We start from the raw sequence: 20813 nt of genomic DNA, 5'->3' as shown, positions 1-20813 counted from the left end.
ATGGATGAAGACTAGACCAGGTCACCTTTATGTTAGTATTGCTCAAAATAGGTATTAGTCTTATAAGAATGTATTTAGTGTTTGTTGTAAATTGCTGCATGCATTAATCTCACTTGTAAAGTCGGTATTCCATGCTATAAGAAAATATGTAAGTTTTGCTTTATAACTTTGAAAATATTTGCACTGATTTTGTGAACTTGGGCACAGGAATCAATCACTTCACTACCACCACCCACACCATCCAAAGGGACTATCAAAATCAGATTGGCCATCAAGAATCATTGCAATACAGAGGACTGGTTAATAGCGCTATCGCAGCTGGGAAATGTGACGTGCAAGGAAGCTTGTTCTGTGGGCATGGAAGCTGAATGAAGGAAATAAAACAAAGCCACAGGAAAATTTTCCATCTTTTTGGCTATCTGAACTCTGACAGGCCAGAGACTCTAAACTGAAGCCTGAGATCCCTAGGGGCTTCCCTGCCTCCGGCTCTGCCCCGAAAGACACTTTGAATAGACAGATCACTACAACTCTGTCATTCTTAGGATTTTTATGATAATGCATTTGTGTGTTTATGCTTGCTTGTTTTAACCTGTAAATAACTCTTATTCTTTTTTTCTTAGTTAATAAACCTTTAGCTAGTTTATTATGGGATTGATTACAGGCATTGTCTTTGGTGTAGGATCTAGAGTACCAGTTCATCGGGGTAAGTGACTGGTCTCTTGAGACTGGAAGCAACCTAAATGTAGTGTGATTTTTGGTGTAAGTGACCATTATCACTAAGTCCAGTTTGTCTAGGTGGCAAGATAAATTGGAGAGTCTAGGGGACTGTATGTGATTCCATGGTAAGACTGTTATAGTGATCTAGTTCACATTTGTTGCTGGTGTGGCGAAATCTAATTATAGAACACACCACCAGTTTTGGGTGGCTGGCCTGTTTTTAACACTCTAAGGTAGGCACTTATGGTCGTGAGCCACTCCAGACAGCGTGTCAACTTCCTCCTTATTTCTTCTTGTTATTTGTTTTTTATGGCTTGATTCACCACTGTGTTACACCAACTTTTATATTGGCAAGTCATGCTGATCAGGCTGGATGACGTGTAAAGCTGGAGTGAGAGTGGTAATTGAGACTGTTTTTTTTCTTTTAATTTCAATGGTAGTGTCTTTCAAGTATATACTATTTACTTATCAAAGAGATGTTCTAATGCTGTGTAGCATAGACAGGGTAACATACTTAATCACACATTTATGGGAAATGAATTTCTGAACCATTTACAAATTTATTTTTACACCTTTGCATTAAAAACAAACAAACCAAAACTGGATTATATTTTTCGCTGTTTTATTGTGGTTTGCCACATGGAAAGTTTCTTCCTTTTATAACATTGAAATGTTACCCCTTGAATGCTATCTGACTGGACAAATATTTATCTGCAATAGCACTGACCATCTTATTAACTGAGTGTAGCATTAGCCATCTTACTAACTCTGAAGAACATTATGCAAGGAATAATCAATGTTTGGATGGAACTCCAAGGTCACAACAGTTCAGTCTAGGCAACATTACCTGTCAGAGAATTCTGGACAAGATTTACAATATATCTTCCCCCTTTCCAAATGTGGTATTTATTCTATAGCCCTGGATTCCTGTTGAATAATGCTCCTTCAGATTAGCTGTTGGGACTCTGGAGCTTCAGCTGAACATTGATTTTCTGTAGATAATGCTATTCCTAGTGAGTAACATCGCCAATGGCATTTTGGAGAAGGTGGTGGGGGGAGGAAGAATGTTCAGTATTTGGAAGTCAGCTAATTTATACCAGCTGAGGATGTTGCCTTAATATTTCTAAAGAACTTTCCTTTACATCCCTACTGTCACGGCAATTTATTAATGTAATATTTTTGTTTCCTAATGATGTGATGCTAATTGTTAAATTCTATTTGTAATATGTTAGATACTCAGACATAATTGTTACTAGATAAGATGTGATCAAACAGAAAAACATTTTGTTGTAGGCTGACTACCATTATCAATCCCTTAAAGCCAAAGCTGCCCTCTAGTGTCACATCTGCATTCAACAAAATGGCATCTGACCACACCCAGCCAAGTACAAACAGCTGTACTTTCATGATATTAAAAAGCAAATATCTACAGGCAGTGTTCATTTTCTGAGATGTTGTTCTCTATGTACACATTTATACTCTATTGGATTTGCCATTGTTCTGCCAAGTAAATTCTGTTGATTTGAAATCCTTTTGAATTATAGCTATGTTCATGCTGTTATAATCCTCCGCATGATTTCCTGATCATTGCTGATAATCCCTGCTACTTGTTGCAGAATTTAGTTAGCAGTGTGTTATGATATCAAAAGTATACATGAATTATTAGTTTATTGTGCACCAACAGCGTGCTCCATGCTGTGCAGAGCTGGGAGAAGACGTGGTCCTCACTGAACAAATTTACAATCTAGAAGTCAAAAATCAGCAGAAAATGGATTTATCACACAATGAACAGTTTTCTTTTTATTTCTTTTCTTTTATTCTGGTTACAAACTAATAATACAACTGGGAAAATAGGAAGGCAATTTAAAAAATGGACACACATAGAGGTAAGCAACATTTCTTGTAGAAAAACAAATGATGTGGGTCACAGCCAGAGAAAGGGCCAGTTCTTCCTCTGGTGTAAATTGACTTCTTGCCAGTGAGGTCAGTGGAGCAACACTAATTCGCATCAGCTGAGGGTCTGTCCTGGAGACTACAGTGTAAATGACATAAGAAACAAGTAGGGAGAAAAGCTGTTTTTTGAATAAAAGTTGTTGTTTTTTTAATCCAGCAAATAATGTCAACATTAGCAATGAAAAGTAGCTCTTCATTCAAATACATTTTGGATAAATCTTAAATCTAGTTATTTCTTTCCACGGCTAAGACTTAACAGATTTTCATTATGCTCCTTTGGTTAGTGGATTGACACCAATAGGACTCAATGCAAACACACAGACAAAATGTATTTCATGGAGGGATTTGAATAGACACACATTTCTAAATGTTGTATCCACAGCTCTCTGTACACATTAGACTCTTAAACCCCTGTCTGTCACTTCCTGGTGGATTTTACTCTCATGGTGTGCATAAGTAACAATATAGTAGGAAGGGAGGCCATCTTCTGGGCAAGTCAAAGGAGGCTTAGGATAGGAAGTAGATTGATGGTAATAGCTTCAATATTCTGATTCCAAATGGCATATTTGAGCCATTCATATTTATGAACACCCAGCTACCTTGTACTGTCCCCTCACCTTTGGATTGATTGCAGAGCTGATTTTGAAGACAGTTCATATTTTTTAAAATTTCCAAATAAAAACTGTCTTCCGCAGCCAAGACAACAGTAACATCCTGAAATCAGAGCAGTCAGTGCAAAAATGCTTCAGGACAATGGTGCAAATAGGACTTGAAGATTTCAGTGGGAGTGAGTTTGTCAATTAATACAAATGTTTTGGATATCAGTAAGATCAGGGAATGTCACTGTCAGTTCTCTAGACCAAGAATTATTATAAAAATAACCTATGCCTCCATTTTCACTACCCTTGGTAACACACTTAACAAAGGCAAAAGAATGAGTCAGCTGGAGAAATCATTCCACTGGGAGAGCAATGAGTTGTTTTTGAAAGCTATACCACTGGATCTTATTGCTGTACCAAGAACATTAAATATAAGAAGTATGCCTGTGAGATGAAAAATATTTTGTTGAGCATGAAATGGTTTCAAGAGGGACCATTTGTTTATAGGCCGAAGAAATATATAGTAGGATTCAGGGACTTATTTTACAGCCACTTTCCTAAAAGTGTTCAAGCTTGTGTCTGATACAATGGTAAGTGTTTTTTTTCATATTTCAATTCTAATCAGGTTTCTAGCACATTTTCCATTAAGCCTTTCCCATTCACTTATGAACAGGATTTTCAGAGCTAGGGAATTCAAACAGGAAATATTAACATGCATGTACTGAGTTTGCAGACAATTAGATTATCCTCATATCACCAGAGGAAACCCTACCATACATTGTTGTTGGGTAATTCAGTGCCAAGTTTAGTGCAGCTTAGATGACAATAAACACATTAAAGAATGAGACTCTAGTTATCTCAAACTCTTACCCTATCTGCTATTCAAGTAAACAGGTAGAAGTTAGAACGGGTTAAAGAATGGGCTGTCTTGAAATTGGTCTTCTGCAGATAAAACACAATCCAAAAGAGTACCTGTATTCTGTGCAGCTAAAGCACTAAGAATTGGATTTTGAAATTGAGTGAGTTAGGTCCTCAGGCGATGTCTACACTGCAATGTAAGCCTAGAGTTTAGAAGAACTCACGTTAACAGGTCCTGGGTTTGTTAACCTAGGACTTGAGTATCTACACTCATGTGTAAACCCAGGTGGGGAATTGTTGAACTCTGGGTCCCAACGTGGGGGTCCTGTGTATATACAGCATTATGCAAGCCTGGGTCCAACAACTCATATCCCAAACTTCCTACTGCCTTCCCAAACTGTGGCCGCTCTAGCACTTTGTTGATGGTGCAGTATGGGAAAACTTGACTGTCCACCAACATCTATGTCCAAAGGACAAAAAATACTTTTGGTGGACTTCTAGAACATGGCTCCAGTGCGGCTATGTCTATACTGCAAAGCAATAAGGGTTGAACCCTGGTCCCATTTTGACTCAGGCTCAGACTATCCTCCCTGTAGGATCCTGGGACCCTGGTTCTGAGCCCCGGGTTAGCATGATTTATGTTTAGATAGAAGGGGGGGTAGGCTTGAGCCTGAGTTTGACCCTGGTTGACATTGCAGTGTAGACATACCATTAAGCTCCTTTGAAGATTCCAGCTTAACTGTGCTAAGGGAGATACACAAAAGTATCTAAAGCAGAAGTTTCATATAAACTGCAGGCCTTCCTGACAGGCAATGGTATTGTTGAACTCTATGTGTGAAATATATATGATGATCAGAGACAAGAAATTCAGGGTAGAGCTGGAAAAATACATTGTATAGTGAAGTGCTGTCGGTACGACAAGGAGGAATTTTAGCATTGATTCTTCATAGTATAATATCACTGAAAAAGATTTTGGACAGTATATGACATATATTGGGGCAGGAGGCACAAAGGGAAGAGACTGGCTAGATCATCCAATCTGGGGATTCCTCTGACGTGAGATTCTCGGCAGGGGTAGTGGCAGTTCAAATGGCGCCTGTGCCACCATTCTTGCAGCCCCGTGGCATATGAGATGGGGAAGTGCAGGAAGGAGGCATGGCCAGAACATGCTGAGATCTGACTAAGCTCAGCTGGTGTACGGTCCCTTGGGTTAGCGCATCCCCTGGCTGTTGTTAGCTGTGTTGAAGTTGGACAGTGAATCAGTGAACAGCCACCCCTATCCTGCCTCTGCTTTGCCCAGCATAATGTAGGGAAAGCAGAGAATCTCCCACACGAACTCTAGGGAAGCTGTAAAAGAACTTGTAAAATTAATATACTGGGCCTGTTGCACATAACTGACTATTAAAGGCATTGGTTTGCCAAAATCTTCAGTACTTTTAAGGACATTCCCTGCAAAAATAAAAATAGCTACAATTAAATTGCCATCAGCAACATCAGTATGAGAATAATCAATAGATTAAACACTGCTGTCTCGGAGCTTCAGTCTTAGCTTCATGGAAAATGACTGGTTGAAGCTGAGATTCATTAACAGAATAATAAGAGATACTGGGGCAGGTTCTTGCTAATTGCCAAGTTGCACATTGTATAAATTGGGGTTGCCATAGAGAGCTGGTTTAAAACTCACCTTTGCACTACCCTGATGGGTTCTACTCATTGCAAACTGTTCCCTGTGCACTCTTGGAGAAGCATGAGGGCTGCTCTAATTTATGTCATTCTCCAATGGCTGCAGAGGTGTTTAAAAGGCCAGACAAGGATTACAGTAATGCAGCAGTACTTTAGCCAAATACCCGTTTCTTTGTCCTCACTCCCTTTTCCGAGTCAGCAGCAGAGATGGTGAATATATTAAGTCCCTCTATACCATCAGAATTTCTGTCTGTTATATTTGAATGATCTTCCCTGGTCTGAATTAGCTGTTTTCAAGGTCAGATTACAAGGATGGTCCAGCACAAAATTGGTGTATTGTGGGACCTGGCCTTCTACATCTTCATTCTCGCAATTCAGCATATCCACTACCCTTCATTTTTATTTATCTTAGTTTTAGAAGGAATATATTATAATGTTGCAACTCTTGTGACTAATACTGTACAAAGACTCTGAACTGTTTGTTATAAATGATAGTGACTTAGACTGTGATTGCTGCAGTATAAATTCTTACTTGTTCCTGTTTTTACACTGTGGAAATATTCATAAACACACATGATTCAGCTCTTAAAACTGAAATACATCTCATGTCAGTGTTCAGCCCACTTGTACCCTTCGAAAGAGTAAACCTTGGTTCTGATTCTCTTCTCATTCTAGTTTTAAGATCATCTTAATTTCAGTGAGTTTACTGGAGTTTGTTTTGATTTACCTTGGTACAACTGAGAGGAGAATCTGGTTCATCAATATTTTGCATGGACAGCACTGCATCATAAGGTTGTATGAGGCAGTAGACTCTGCCATTATTGTTGAACAACTGGTCAGGTAGATGATGAGTGAACAATACTGGGGTCACAAAGAATTCAATGCTCAATAAGGGCTGGATCCAAAATTCATTGAAATCAATCAAAGTTTTTCCATTTATTCACTAGGCTGTGGATCAGCCACTATAGCTTTAGTCTGGAATATTCAAAGAAGCCTAAGAGAGTAAGAACTTGAACCTGCAAGAGGCTGCTCAGCATTCTGACCCTGATCCAGCAAAACACTCCATCTGTGATTATAAGTGGTCTTAGTGAAGTCAATAGACTACTCGTGCACTTAAGATTAAGCATGTGTGTAAGTGTTCTCCTGGTTCAGGACCCAGAGTGCTCAGCACCTTGCAGGACTGAGCCCGTAGGATGGTGGAAACCATAGCCTTGTTTTGACAAATATAAAGATAAGATCCTGACATTTTCTAAGACTTTTTTCCTCTTCCTCTTGCTAATGCTGTCAGTATTTTGGGATTCAGATTCTACCTTGTTGTGGATCCTGGGTCTCCTCAATAATACTGCTACTGGGTCATAATTAGATATAATATTCTCCTGGTATTTCACTACTCAACATGTAAAACTCGTATTCAACTCAAAATGTTCATCCTTAATCAAGGGCTTAGAATAAATCAGATCTGATTTATCGAGTATTACTCATTGTTTGACACCTTTCAATTGCTTGAATACAAAAAAAAAAAAAAAAAAAAAAATCAGCATCTTGTGAATTGTTAGTGATCCAACACTCTTTAAAGGTCCTCTCGCTATGATCCAGTGTGGTAAAAGCAACATAATCACTATAGTACAGTAAATGCAACACAATTCATCATGGTCAACATTCTATATAAGGCAAGAGGGGAGCCAGTTGACCATGCCCAACAACACTACTGTCTTTGACCTGAATCTGTGTGATGAATGAGAAGATGCCAGTTGGTGAAAGACAGAGAATTTTGTCTAACGGGGGTGGATCTGCAGTTTGAGGATAGGTGTATTTGACAGGCAAGAAGATTGTTTTACTGGATACGGGCAGAATTACAAATGGGAAAGTGATATATTAACTATATTCTGTTAAAGTGTAATGACTGATTTATGTTTAGAAGTCAGATACATCACAGAAGTAAAGCATGGACTATTTTTCCACATGCTGCCACTGCTGTTTTTCTGAGAGTCCTATATTTCTTCCCAGAAACTCAATTTTAATTTTACATCTTAGATAAAGGCTGGGGAGATACCACACACAGCTGAAATTCTATTCCAGAGCTCAACCTCCTCTGTGTGCCTACGTTTTTACAGTACTCCTTATTCTTTCTGGTCTGCAGTACTGTACAAATGCTGCTCAAATTGTGGTGCTGTCATTTCATAATAGCATTAACAATTTTTAGTGTCCTTCATGTTTAAGAGGAAGATATGCACTGCTGATAGGCCAATGGTTCCTGGTGCATTCCCGTCTTCTAGTTCCTTAAAAGATCATGAGTCAAACACAAAAAACTCATGAGATTGGTTTGAAAATCTGTCATTAACTGACTCAAAAGGGGATAGAACATCTACTCTGTCTCTAAACTGCATTTCAATTAATTCACAACACTTCAATAATATGTGACTATTTGGAATGCCAAATAGCATTGGTACTATATTCTCCAAGCATCTGGTTGCTGGTCTTTGGTGCATACATGCATTCCAGAACTCTGTTCCGAAGACTGGCCCTTTAAAACCAGGTGTTGCTGGGAGTGGTAGTCACCAGACAAGACGCATGATGGGTAAGGATCAGCTGACTAAGCATTATATGACTGCCAACTGGAGACTATAAAGGAGTGCTCCTGGCCCAGTTTGGGAAAATTGGGGTTGGGCTGAGGCAAGGGGGAGGGAAGTCTTTCCTTGGGGAAAGTAGTAAGAAGCCTAGTGGATAAACAGGAAGAGTTCTCTAAAGAGGAAAGATGTGCCCTCTGTCTTCGTGGCTGGTAAAAAAAACAAGACAGTACTCTGTTACCCTCTGTGTGTATATATATTTGCATTTTTTAATGAAACCAGCTATGAATAAAAGGTTACAGACTGAATGGTTGTTGGGAGTTTTATTCTACCTTTTCTGTCCAGTGAGTTTGGCCATTGGCTTACTGGTCGTAATATGCATAGTCCTTAGGCCTTCTAGAATTTCTCCCTGAGAGATGAATCACCCTTACCTGCGCACCTGATAAAAATCCAAGCCTTGTTAAATTATCATCTGGAAAAGTTTGTCCAACAACACAGAAAAACAGAGATGAATAATTTACCAGTGAGTTCTCCCAGGTGTAGGGGTTCCTCTTACTGTTTCTGCATGAGTACTGCTGTCATGGGATTGTTCATTCCACACATTCCTACAGTAGTTTCTGATCCAAAACCATTTAAGTCCCTGTCATCTGCTATATGTAACCATTGTATGGGAACTGAGGAAGGTATTTGCTGCTGTTTCTGATCACCTTCATAAAAAAAAGGTATAAATAGAAGTAATGAGATGAAATTAAGAAACGAGAAAAGTCTGAATTGCCCACAAACTTCCTGATGGTATTAGAGCCTAGAATAGTTAGGCAAGGGAAGTGATGGAACCCCAATTGCTAGCAATTTCATAAGAAACCTCAAGAAAATAGACAAAACAGTCCTGCTTTGATAGAAAAATGGAATGCTGATCTAATAGGCCTTTCTCAACTCTAAAGTCTATGGTATAATGGTGTCATCAGAATGGGGGGACCAGCAATCACCCGTGTAAGCTTTGCTGGTGCTGATTTTGTAACATCAAAAGCAACAATTTTGGTATATGTGAAGCATCGGACACACCTGTTCTGAAGTAAGCCAAATTCTCTACAGTAAACAAGAATATACTAAAAGAAAACAATTAAAGGATAATTCCATGAGAATGATTAAAGAATTGGAAAACATGCCTTATAGTGAAAGACTCAAGAAGCTCAGCATATTTTGCTCATCAAAGAGAAGGTTAAGGGGTGATTTGATCACAGTTTATAAGTACCTGCAGAGGGAACAGAAATTGGATAATAAAGGATTTTACAGACTGACAATATCCTGTAACATCCTGGGCAAACCTTATGGTATTAAGAAAAACTTTATTGAATTAAGTTAAATCTTATTGAATTAGGGTTAATACCTTTGCTGGGGAGTCCTTTAGTAAAAATGCAATTGTGTATGTGTTATTGTGGCATTGTATGTACCTTCTCTAATAGGAGGGGGATGCTAATGTACTTCCACCATGATCATCCTTTTGAAGCCACCCCTCTTCCCAGAGAAGTATGTGTATACTAGTTCAAACTGGATTCTCCAAGGACCAGCAGACAGAACAGGGATTTTTGGATAAATAGACTGGTTTTAAACTGGCTCAGGGTCTTCTTCTGGTTGCAGCAAATGGACAGGACCTTTGGTCCATGGTGGGACCCAATCCCTACAGTATGGTTGGGAGGACTGGGCCTACTGAGGCCTCATAAGACTGGGTACTTGTTCTGAGTTGAAGCTGTGATGAACCTGAAATGACAAGGAAACTCCTTTGGGTGGGGGGGTTTGAGGGACTCCAACCAGAATCCACTTTAGGGTTGGGTTTTTACTGTGGTGAGCTTATTAGCACGTATGTAGGTTCTTTTATTGTTTTTAATATGTTTTCTCTATAATGCTTTTTACCTTAAGAATAAAATAGGACTGCATAGATAGAACTGTGTGGTAACTTGTAACTTTTGACAATCACTCTATCATCAGTCTCTGAAGAGAAAGCAAGCAGGTGTGCTTGGGCAACTTGTTTGTGGTGGGAATAACATGGTGAAGACAGGAAACTGTGCAGTCTGGAAATATCCCAGCCAGAAACAGGAGAGGCCTGCAGGTTTTCACCCAGAAGGCAACAGCTGGGGAGCTGGAAGCCTGAGCATAGCTGCCCTTGAGAGACCACTTGGGAAATACAGGTGCAGTTGCCGTGAACTATGACAGAGAACTCTTAAATATAGCAGATAAAGGTACAATAAAATTCAATGGCTGCAAGCGGAATTGAGATAGTGAGGCTAATTAACCACTGGAACAATTTACCAAGGGTTGTGGCGGATTAGACATCATGGAAAATTTTAAAATCAAGATTGAATGTTATTCTAAAAGATATGCTGTGGTTCAAATAGCAGTTAATTTAGGGAAGTCCTATGGCCCATGTTTGACAGACTAGATGATCACAATAGTCTCTTTTGGCTTTATAATTTATAAATTTATGAAAATTTGGCCTGTGTGTCACAGATTGCTGGACATGAATCATATAAACTGACTGGATAGGATATCTTTTTTTTCTGCAACAGAATATAGAGAAAGCAATAAATGTATGCATCTACAGATTTCAAAAAAGTACAGCATAACATTCTTTGTGGGAGGAAAGCAGTACAGCACTCTGAATTGCAAAATGTTAACAACTGCTTCTGCTCTGCAGTTTATTCCTATGGCCTGGTCTACACTGGGGGGGGGATCGGTCTAAGATACGCAACTTCAGCTACGAGAATAGCGTAGCTGAAGTTGACGCATCTTAGATCGACTTAGAATCACTTACTTTGCATCCTCACAGTGCAGGATCGACGGCTGCTGCTCCCCCGTCAACTCCAGTTCCACCTCTCGCCATGGTGGAGTTCCAGAGTCGACAGCAGACCGATCAGGGATTGATTTATCACATCTACACTAGATGCAATAAATCGATCCCCGATAGATCGATCATTATCCGCCGATCCGGCGGGTAGTGTAGACGTAGCCTATGTGTGTTATGCCTTGTTGCCTGTAAATATCATTTTGTCAGTATACTTTTGCTTTGTAGGAGACTTGTACAGGTTTCAAAGTTTCCAGATTTTGCACAAAACTGCATATATAGCTCAATTAAAACTGCATGAATTTGAAATATTTTTAAGGCCCCTAAGATTTGCAGGTGTAGAGACAGCTTAAATAAAGTCTGTGCAGAAATCTCCCTCCAAAATGTAAATGCACTAAATGAAATGTATTATTTTTGTCCTGCATTCATGTAGCAAAAAAGCTCTTACAAGTTTTCCAGATAAAACTGTTGATTCAAATATAAAAAAGTTGAAAAAATTTGCTCCTAAAGGGATTCTTTAACCATAGTTTAGTGAAGATCTACTTTCAAGATCTCTTCTTATAAGGGTTCAAAAAAGTACAGAGAACACTTTGCAACATCGGTTTTCTCTTATGTTGCCTGGCATGGTACTATAGCTCTTTTTTACTTTATCCAGTTACATTTTCTATGAGAACTGATTACTGAGGCTGACAAGAATGATGGATTTACAGTCCTCAAAGGATGTTTAACTCCACATGATTTTGGAAGAATGAGTCCATTTCAAAAGGTTCTAAGTTTTATTGTACTTCACATCTTTTGTGAAATATACTAAAATTGGAAAGAATATTGGAATTTTATATGGGAAATTATCACTATCGTAATAGTGTCCCAATCATCTTCTCTGCTATGTTCTCAGCTTGGTTCCTCTCTTCCTCCTATTGCATGAAAAGCTTGCTCCAAAGGATATTGAAGTCAGTGGGCTTTGAATCAGGCCCCTATGTGTACTGTGGAGTCATGGCTCTGTGACTCTGAAGAGCTTGGGCTGAGAATGGGCCACTCTCTGTGCTGTTGTTCCCCCTCAACCCCAACCACCCTTTAAAAACTGGCTACCCCCTCCATTTATTGAACTCTTCCTTGAATGAGGATTTTGGGGGTACTGGCTAAACAGCATGGGAACGTGGCACATGTACAAAGTGATTAATCAGAAAGATATACAGGGCCACTGGGTATCTGCACAGATAGCCCTGGCCTCTTTATTTGTCCTGGAATCTGTATGTAAGTTCAGGGCACTGAATGCCCCTGCACATTCTACAGGGGATAAGCCAAGCCCTTTTCTTCCCACCCCCATTAGAATCATCTAATGTGAACTGAAACATGAAGAATTTCCATACTGCTATGCAAATAATTCCCATATATGAATCATAGACTATCAGGGTTGGAAGGGACCTCAGGAGGTCATCTAGTCCAACCCCCTGCTCAAAGCAGGACCAATCCCCAACTAAATCATCCCAGCCAAGGCTTTGTCAAGCCTGACCTTAAAAACTTCTAAGGAAGGAGATTCCACCACCTCCCTAGGTAACCCATTCCAGGACTTCACCGCCTTCCTAATGAAAAAGGTTTTCCTAATATCCAACCTAAACCTCCCGCACTGCAAGTTGAGACCATTACTCCTTGTTCTGTCATCTGGTACCACTAAGAACAGTCTAGATCCATCCTCTTTGGAACCCTCTTTCAGGTAGTTGAAAGCAGCTATCAAATCCCCCCTCATTCTTCTCTTCTGCAGACTAAACAATCCCAGTTCCCTCAGCCTCCCCTCATAAGTCATGTGCTCCAGCCCCCTAATCATTTTTGTTGCCATGGCATATGGCATAATTTGGTCCAACAAAACCATGCTTTTATAATGAAACTAATCACACACAGCAAACTGAGAAATGAAAAGCAGAATAATGAAAGAGACACAGAGCTTGATTCTCCTCCTATTTACATTGATATAAGGATTAATTCCAAGGATGTCAACAGAGTTATGTCATTTAAAAACTGGTGTGAGAAGAATCCAGGCCTCAGAGCCTTCTTGTTTGGAAGGGTCTTCTAAGGGAGCCTCAGCGATCTTCCTTTGGCTCTTCTATTTGTGACCCCTATTAGTTCCCAGGGTTCACTCACTTTGCTCAAGGCCTTCCTTCCTTGCCTCTTGATGTTAGTTCTTTAAAGGCTTCCAGACACATTTTTCTGCCCCTGTTCTTCTCTTTGCTCTAAAGATTCCTCTCTGTGTGTCAGGCTTAGGCATAAACTAATGTATTTTCCTCAATATAATTATTTTATCTCCTACTTTTTAACATATTTGAAATCCACATCCTAAATGCAAATTAGTGAATATGCTACATTTGCTGTTGTGACGACTGTGGGGTGCTCAGTAATGTACCCCAAAATTTAATTTATACTTTGAACTCTAACATGGTATTTTAGACTATCAGAAGGGAGCAGACAGTTTCAACACCTTCCTTCACAAATATGTAATCACAAGACCAGTTTTTACAAGGCATTAGGGCTGAATGGGTCTAATTACCCACGCAATGGCGCAACCAGAGTGAGGGCATTCTTCTAGGACCCAAGATCTTAGCAGGGTGTAACTTATAGAGAGACCGTCAGAAATGTGCAAGGAAATTTTTTTTTATTTTATTAGCTTCGCTTCTATTGCTTCCTTCTCATTGGTTTCCAAATAGTTTCCTCGTAGGAGTTAAAAAAAAAAATTGAAATCCTGACATTTTCTAAACTGAACTGAAAGTACTTTGATAATTTATATACTGCATCTATCTGTATCCATACCTATAATGAGGTGGAGATGGGAGATGCTAAACATTGATGGACAGCCACTTTATCACAATTCTTTGTAAAACATTCTTCAGGATAAAAAAACCTGTACTTTCTTGCATGAACTGCAGCACTTAAATCAGGAAAATTTTCAATCTCTCTACCAGGCTGATTAATTTTATTTTGTTTTCTTAATTCACAATTCTGTCTCTGTTCCTGAATCCATTCTCTTGTACAATTTGACATGTATAGTTTTTAGAATTTCATATAAAAATTACAGTGCTTTTATACAATGCAGATCAAATATCAGAGCAGCTTCTGCCTGACTATATTTGGCAGGAAGAACACTATCTGAAATGTTGTCTGCATTGCAATGTCTAATGGCAGGGTTGTTGTTTATCTTGTTTGCTATTTTTAAAGGTTAACTAGCTGTGCCTTATATTATTGAAATGAATTAATTTTTTTAAACTCAAAGATTTATACAATGTATTATTTTTCCTCTAACTGCAGTCTTTTCAGGGCTAATTGAAAATTTCTATAATTTCTAACAATAAGAAATAACATAAACAACTACCTAGTAAAGATAATTTGGGGCTTTATATGTATTTTCTCTAAGAGGAGCCAGAACTGGTAAAAGAGAGACTTTCTTTAAAGACTCCTGGTATTTCTGCTTCTTGGTATCATCACAGCTCTCAGTCTACCAAGGTCCAAATGCAGGACATCATGCATAACAGAAATCCAAAATGATTGAGGAACATAAAAAATATCATGCAGGAAGCTTAAAACGCTGAGGGCTTTGTTCCTTTAGTGTAAATAAGTTTATGGCCTGAGATTCTTGATATCTGATGTAAACAATTTTCAATAATAAAAGTGAAGGGATGCCAATTTTGTGTGGCACATAAGTAATTGTGAGAGATATGCTAAATAATTTGCTGTGTCAGGGCCTAAATTACTTGTAAACTGACCCTTTGATGTCATCTGAAGTTGTAAGTGCTCAGCACCTCTTGGGATTTGAGCCACTGACTTTGATGGGTATTGGTGCTGCTCAGCACATTGCAAGTGGCAGTCATTCCTTTGCAGAACTGGGTCCTTTAATTATAATGTGAGGGCAGAGACGTGTCAAATTTAATGGTCATGCACTTATAGAGCGGTATTCATTAAAAAAGGAATAATTGTAATAATAATCATAATACTATCCCTTCCAGAGATGGACAGGCTTTGAAAGGTTCAGATAAGTTGTTCCAACATACAAAACTTTAATCACTCCTCACCTACTCTATCTGAACATCTTGATTTTTTCCAAACTCTTCCCTTCAGTCCTCAGTCATCTAATGATATCACCCCTAGTTGGATCCCAGTTTCACTCTGCTGACCATACCATACTTATCAGTAGCCACCTTTCCAACAAGACAGTTGCCTTCCAAGTAGATCCCAGGCCAACCAGAAACTTCTCCTTCAACCTGCACACAGCTGCACATCCCCAAAAGTCTTATGTCTAGTGCTCTGTCCAGGAGCTCAAGGCCGGCCTTAGGGAAAATGGCGCCATGGGTGAACTTTTGGTGCCTTTTCTTTGAGTCTAGATGCATGGAATTTGGATGGCTGGGGGAGTCAGTTCCCCCATCCATACAGTGACCCCCTCCCCCCACAGCTGGGGAGCGATCGGGGCAGGAAGCAGGAGTGGGGTGTGGCGCTTTCTGCAGTTGGGATTGAGTCTGACCTGGCCCTAGGAGCCACCCATGCAGGGGAAGAAGAAGTCCAATCCCTCCACAGCCTGGCCAGGACTAGCAGCTGGAGCCTGGGGCATGGTAGGAGCTCCTGGCTGGAGCACCTCCAGCCCAGTTGCTGCTAGGCTCCGGGCCCAGAATTCAGGAGTTGAAAGGGGCCTTAGACTGACTGTGTATGTGGTGGTGGTGGTGGGGGGGGTGTTTGACCACAGCGTCCCCTCTGACCATGGCACCCTGAGCAGTCCTGCCAGAGCTACCATACTATCGCAATTGTTTAAGTCAAACCACTTAGATTTAGTTTGAAGATTCTTTGACTTATGTCTGGTCTACTATATGGAGCAAAAATACATTATGAAAAAAATATTTAGGATTACCACTATTTTCAGTTCCCCAAGACAAGGTGCTTTAACTGAGGCTGTCAAGATACTCTTTACCAACATCATAGCACTTAAGCAATTCAAAGTAACATGGTGAAGGGGATAAATTAAATAATCATACCCTTAGGTGCTGAGAAATCATAGGGCTTGGATGAATGGTTATAACCTTTCCCTTTCATTTCTCCTATCCTCAGGTACAAGTTCCTCATAACCACACTCTATGGAGTTTTTCTTTTCTTTGTATTTGAAAGAATACGTGGAAAAAAATGAAGGTGACAGTTTAGAATGCTAAGCAGCTGTTCCATCAAAGCTGTGTCCACGTGCCTCTGGCTCCCACAGATGAATCTGTCCCTTTAGAATGTTCCTCAGAATGCTCTCAGAATATGGGCAGCTTTATAATAAAGTTTGAAGGACAATGAGAACAAAGTGGCTAAATAACTGATCTTCAAAAGGCCTAGACAGGGTTAACTTACTGATTGTATGCACATCAGAAGCAAATTTTAATGAAACCCAGGATATTTCAGAGATATTTTTACAGTGGTAGTCACAGCAAAAGTGAAATAAAACTCTTGATCATACTTGACATATTCATACTAACCCAAGGAGCATAAACAGGTAAGATTCTGTAACGTGATCCTACACTACTGCAGAGCACACCTCTTCACCTTGTTGATCCTGCTTCCTTACGAATAATCTTATGCAGTACTATGACTTAAAAACAATACCAGGGATAGTACAGACAGATAGTTCAGGCAAAGTTTTGGCTCTTCTGTGTCACTGATCTGATAACTGCCAATGAAAACATTTGAGCAGACAGTGATGAATATCATATTCCAACTGATTGTAAATGTGGTTTCTCTTGAAGAGGTACCATCAACTTCAAATTATTTTTCTGCCTGAAAAAGTTTCATTTTCTATTGTTACTGGTAACACCTAAGATTACTCTGTCTGAAAGAAATTAGTAAAGAAAATATACATTTTTCTCTATTTCTAAATCTGTTTATTTTGGTGCATTTGCCAGTACCTCCTGTACAGTCCATTTCATTATAGTCAATTTCCCCTTTTATTTGTGTGGTATTTCCACACAGGAGAGAGAAAAATTAAAAAATAATATATAGTTGCAAAACCCACAAAAATTAGCAGGGGATCTCAAGGACTGGTTTGGTATCTGAAAAGATTTTTAACTCATTTTAATTTGACTAGATTTCAGATAGACAGTGTTCCTGTAAAAAGACACCTTCTGAATTTTTCAGAAAACACTTTTAGCTATGTTGATGAATTGTATCGTCTATTGCTTGAGCACACTTTGGTTCCTTATGAAATGTATTCAATAGGCCAAATAACCAATGTCAATCAGGTTTATTGCTCGAAGCCAATCATAATATATTACAGGAAAAAGGTGCAAATACCAGTCTCCAGGAAACTGTCTCATCCAGCAATGTTCTGTTCACCTTACGCTGAAGATGGGCTTTCAAAGTTGCACATTTAACCTGTTATTATATATACGATGATTTTACAAGTTTCACATCTCTTTACATGTCACTAAAATCCTACCTATCAGTTTTTTGTGGTTCCTTACTTGTTGTTCTGTTCTTTCCTTATCTGTGTTTTGGATACTAGCATTCCAGGTACTGGTCTGTGAAGGCACTTCCCTAGCTTATACTAAGATATAGAACGAATGTTTCTTGTTTTAGACAAGTTTCCTATCTGCTTATGCCAAATGCTTACTTCAGCAAATGCAAGGTGTTACTGGAAACAGTATAAGTGAATAGGATTATGGTATATGTCAGTTTAGGCTATACCACTTGTAGCCTTTTATTTATTTAACGTGAATTTAATAATATTGTATTACCCCACCATGCAGTCCTCCGGTGCCTACAGTTTCAAGCTCAACAGAATGAAAGTCACTGCTACTTGCTTCAGATTTAGAGTCTCTAGGAACACAGGAGAACCAAGGATAGTGACCGCAAATACATTCACAAGCACAAGGTCTAGTCTGTTTTACAAGTATTATTAAAGTTACAATTACTCATGCATGTAGAAATTTTATAAAGACCTATGCATGAATTACAAATATAATTATACTCACATCCTTAACAATATTTTTAAGGTCTAAGGGCTGCTGGGTTTGAAAATCCCTCCCTGATCTGCTCTAGCACATGCCTGCTATGGCCAGCTGGAAGGGGGAAGACACCCCCACCTGTTCTTGCCCAACTGCTACAGCTTGGAGATGAGCTTAAGATTTGATTCTCCTCCCCTTCCGCTACAAACTGCCTGCTTTCTGCAGCCACGGGCTGGAGGGAGCTACCCCACAGTTCTGGTTGGTCTGCTATGGTTCCGAGCTACATCTGAAACTAGTTCATCCTCCCTTTCTGATACCAAACCAAACTCCTGTTTTTTCCTCTCTGCAGACTGGAGAGGGGCATTCCCCATGCCCATTTCCCTGTTCTCACTGGTCTGACACCACATGGCGCCATGAGAGAGCAAGACTGCTAAGTGGAGTCCTTGCTGCTCCGTCCGGTCCAAGTAAAAGAGGGCTTTTCCTGCACCAGCATGGGCCTATATAGTCTCAGCTCTCTTCCAATCATCTGGCAAGGGGATGGATCAGCGCCTCAATAGTGACCTGGTTTGCAGCACAAGTGGAAAGTCACTCCCTGGCTCTCTAACTCTTATGGGGGCACACACCTTTTCCAACAAGCCAGACAACAGCCCCCCACTGCTTAACATGCAGCAAGGTCATTTTACATCTTTAATTTAGTGAAATTGCTCTTTGCACCAGCTAATGCTAGAATTATACTACCTTATTCAAACAAGTTGCCTGATCAAAATTCTCGCACTGACATCAATATAGGATATACAAACTGTGAATAGTTTTAATTTTCTTATTGTCTCGTATTTAAAAGTAGTGAATTTTGATGTTATATATGTTAGTGGGCTTTAATAAAATGTAAATTTAAAAGATTTCTCTAAGCTAAAAATTTGAAAATCAAGGCCCTGCACTTTTATGAAAAGCACCCTGAAGAATAGAATATGGGGAAATGAATAGGTTATCTGTAATTGGTATGTCTAAGCATCATTCACTGTGCTGTCTGATGGGAAAAAAAATCAATTGTTTTCTTTAAAGAGAAGATCTTTGAAGAGCACGGGGTCTGAACAGCTCAGTAGTTTGTGAGTCCATCTGTCTGACAGCAAACAGCACTGAGAGTGACAGTGCAGCTCCAGTCCCTGATTTGAATTGCCAAGTACTAAACATTTCATATTCTTGTGACGCCGTCTGCGGATGAGCAGGTACAGGGAAGCTCGGTGCAGGAAGGCACCTTTCATTTGTGGTGCTTCATGGCATAGCTGGTCAGCACTGGAACCTGAAGCCAAATATCCAAAAATAGGTGGCTAAAGTAAGGCTTTTAAATCAATGTTTAGGTCTCTGAATAAGTCACCTGATTTTTCAGAGTTGCTCAGCACCCACTAATGCCAAATCAGGCCACTTTTATTTCCAAAGTGTAACAGACCATGAAATAGACAATTTTAATATGAAATAAATAATGACCTTATGATTCTGCATATGATTTGAGTTTTCTAACTACTGTAGATGCCAGTGACATCATACAGCATTCATTTAAGACCTGTGTCTGCAATTCCTCTGTTCCTTCTATTTTTTTTTTTTTTTTTTGCTCTGATTGCACACCTTACCCCTCAAAAGTTAAAACTATCACTTTTGGCTAAACTTCCAGCTTGCCATCTCCTGTCCTCCCACCACTCTCAAATGCCCAGTCTTCATATACTTACTAAATAAGAACTATGCTTACCCATGAGAAAACATATTATTATTATTTATATTAGTATTGTGCCTATAGGCCCCTACTGAGATCAGGACCACATTGTAGTAGATACTATACATATACATTGTCAACATTGCCCTTGCCCTGAAGAGGTTATAATCTAAATGAGACGGTCAAAGGGTGGGAAGGGAAACAAAGGCATAGGCAGGTGAAATGACTTGTCTAAGGTTACAAGGTAAATCAGTGGCCAAACTTGGACTAGAACCAACGTCTGGGGGCTCATAGTCCAGTGTCCTATCCACTGGACCCCATACAATAGGGCTTAAAGTGTAAAAAGTAGATTCCCCATGCCCAGTAGTCTAAGTATAGGTATTAAAAATAGAAATGGGTCTAAACTAAACTCCAAGACTCCAACACTCCTAGAGCTCAGGTCCACATCCATTATTGTCACAGCTCTATCACTAAAGGGGCAAACACAAGGCAGGTTACAGTCTCTGCTTGAGCCCTCTCAACTAGATGGAGTCTCTTGTCTACGGCTACCCAGATCACTATCCACTGTAGCTCACTTTCCAAAACTGTGTTTCGAAAGTGATACCCAGCCATTCCTTTACCACCTTCTGAGTAGGACATGTTCATAGTCCTTTTGTTCACTTGTAACCCAGGAATGTAGATGTGGCCAACTGCAGAAAAAGCTAATATTCTCTACCTAGTGATATCATAGACACCTTTGGGTAAGCTCTTTGGGTTAGAGACCATCTTTCTGTTGTATATTTGTATAGCACATAGCACAATGGGTCCTGGTCCCTAGCTAGGGCCTCTAGGCATAACTACAATACAGATAAATAATACTATTTATATTAGCAATACATTCCTCCACAGTATGCCTGATGACACTGAAACAGCAAGTCTGTGAAAAGCCATGATTAATGT

At 39.5% G+C, this 20813-nt stretch overlaps 1 long non-coding RNA gene across 1 annotated transcript in view; it reads right to left on the bottom strand.

Annotated features, from left to right (window-relative positions):
- Positions 1–2542: 2542 nt before the first annotated feature.
- LOC311519703 overlaps positions 2543–20813 on the bottom strand; it is a 243931-nt gene continuing 225660 nt past the window's right edge. The window contains exon 3 of the long non-coding RNA XR_014711353.1: positions 2543–2749. This is a non-coding gene — a long non-coding RNA (uncharacterized lncRNA). The remainder of the gene's footprint in view (positions 2750–20813) is intronic.

The sequence above is a fragment of the Lepidochelys olivacea genome (genome assembly GCF_965140295.1).
Source record: "Lepidochelys olivacea isolate rLepOli2 genome assembly, chromosome: 4".
NCBI classification, from domain to species: domain Eukaryota; kingdom Metazoa; phylum Chordata; order Testudines; family Cheloniidae; genus Lepidochelys; species Lepidochelys olivacea.
This window is presented reverse-complemented; position numbering and strand designations above follow the sequence as displayed.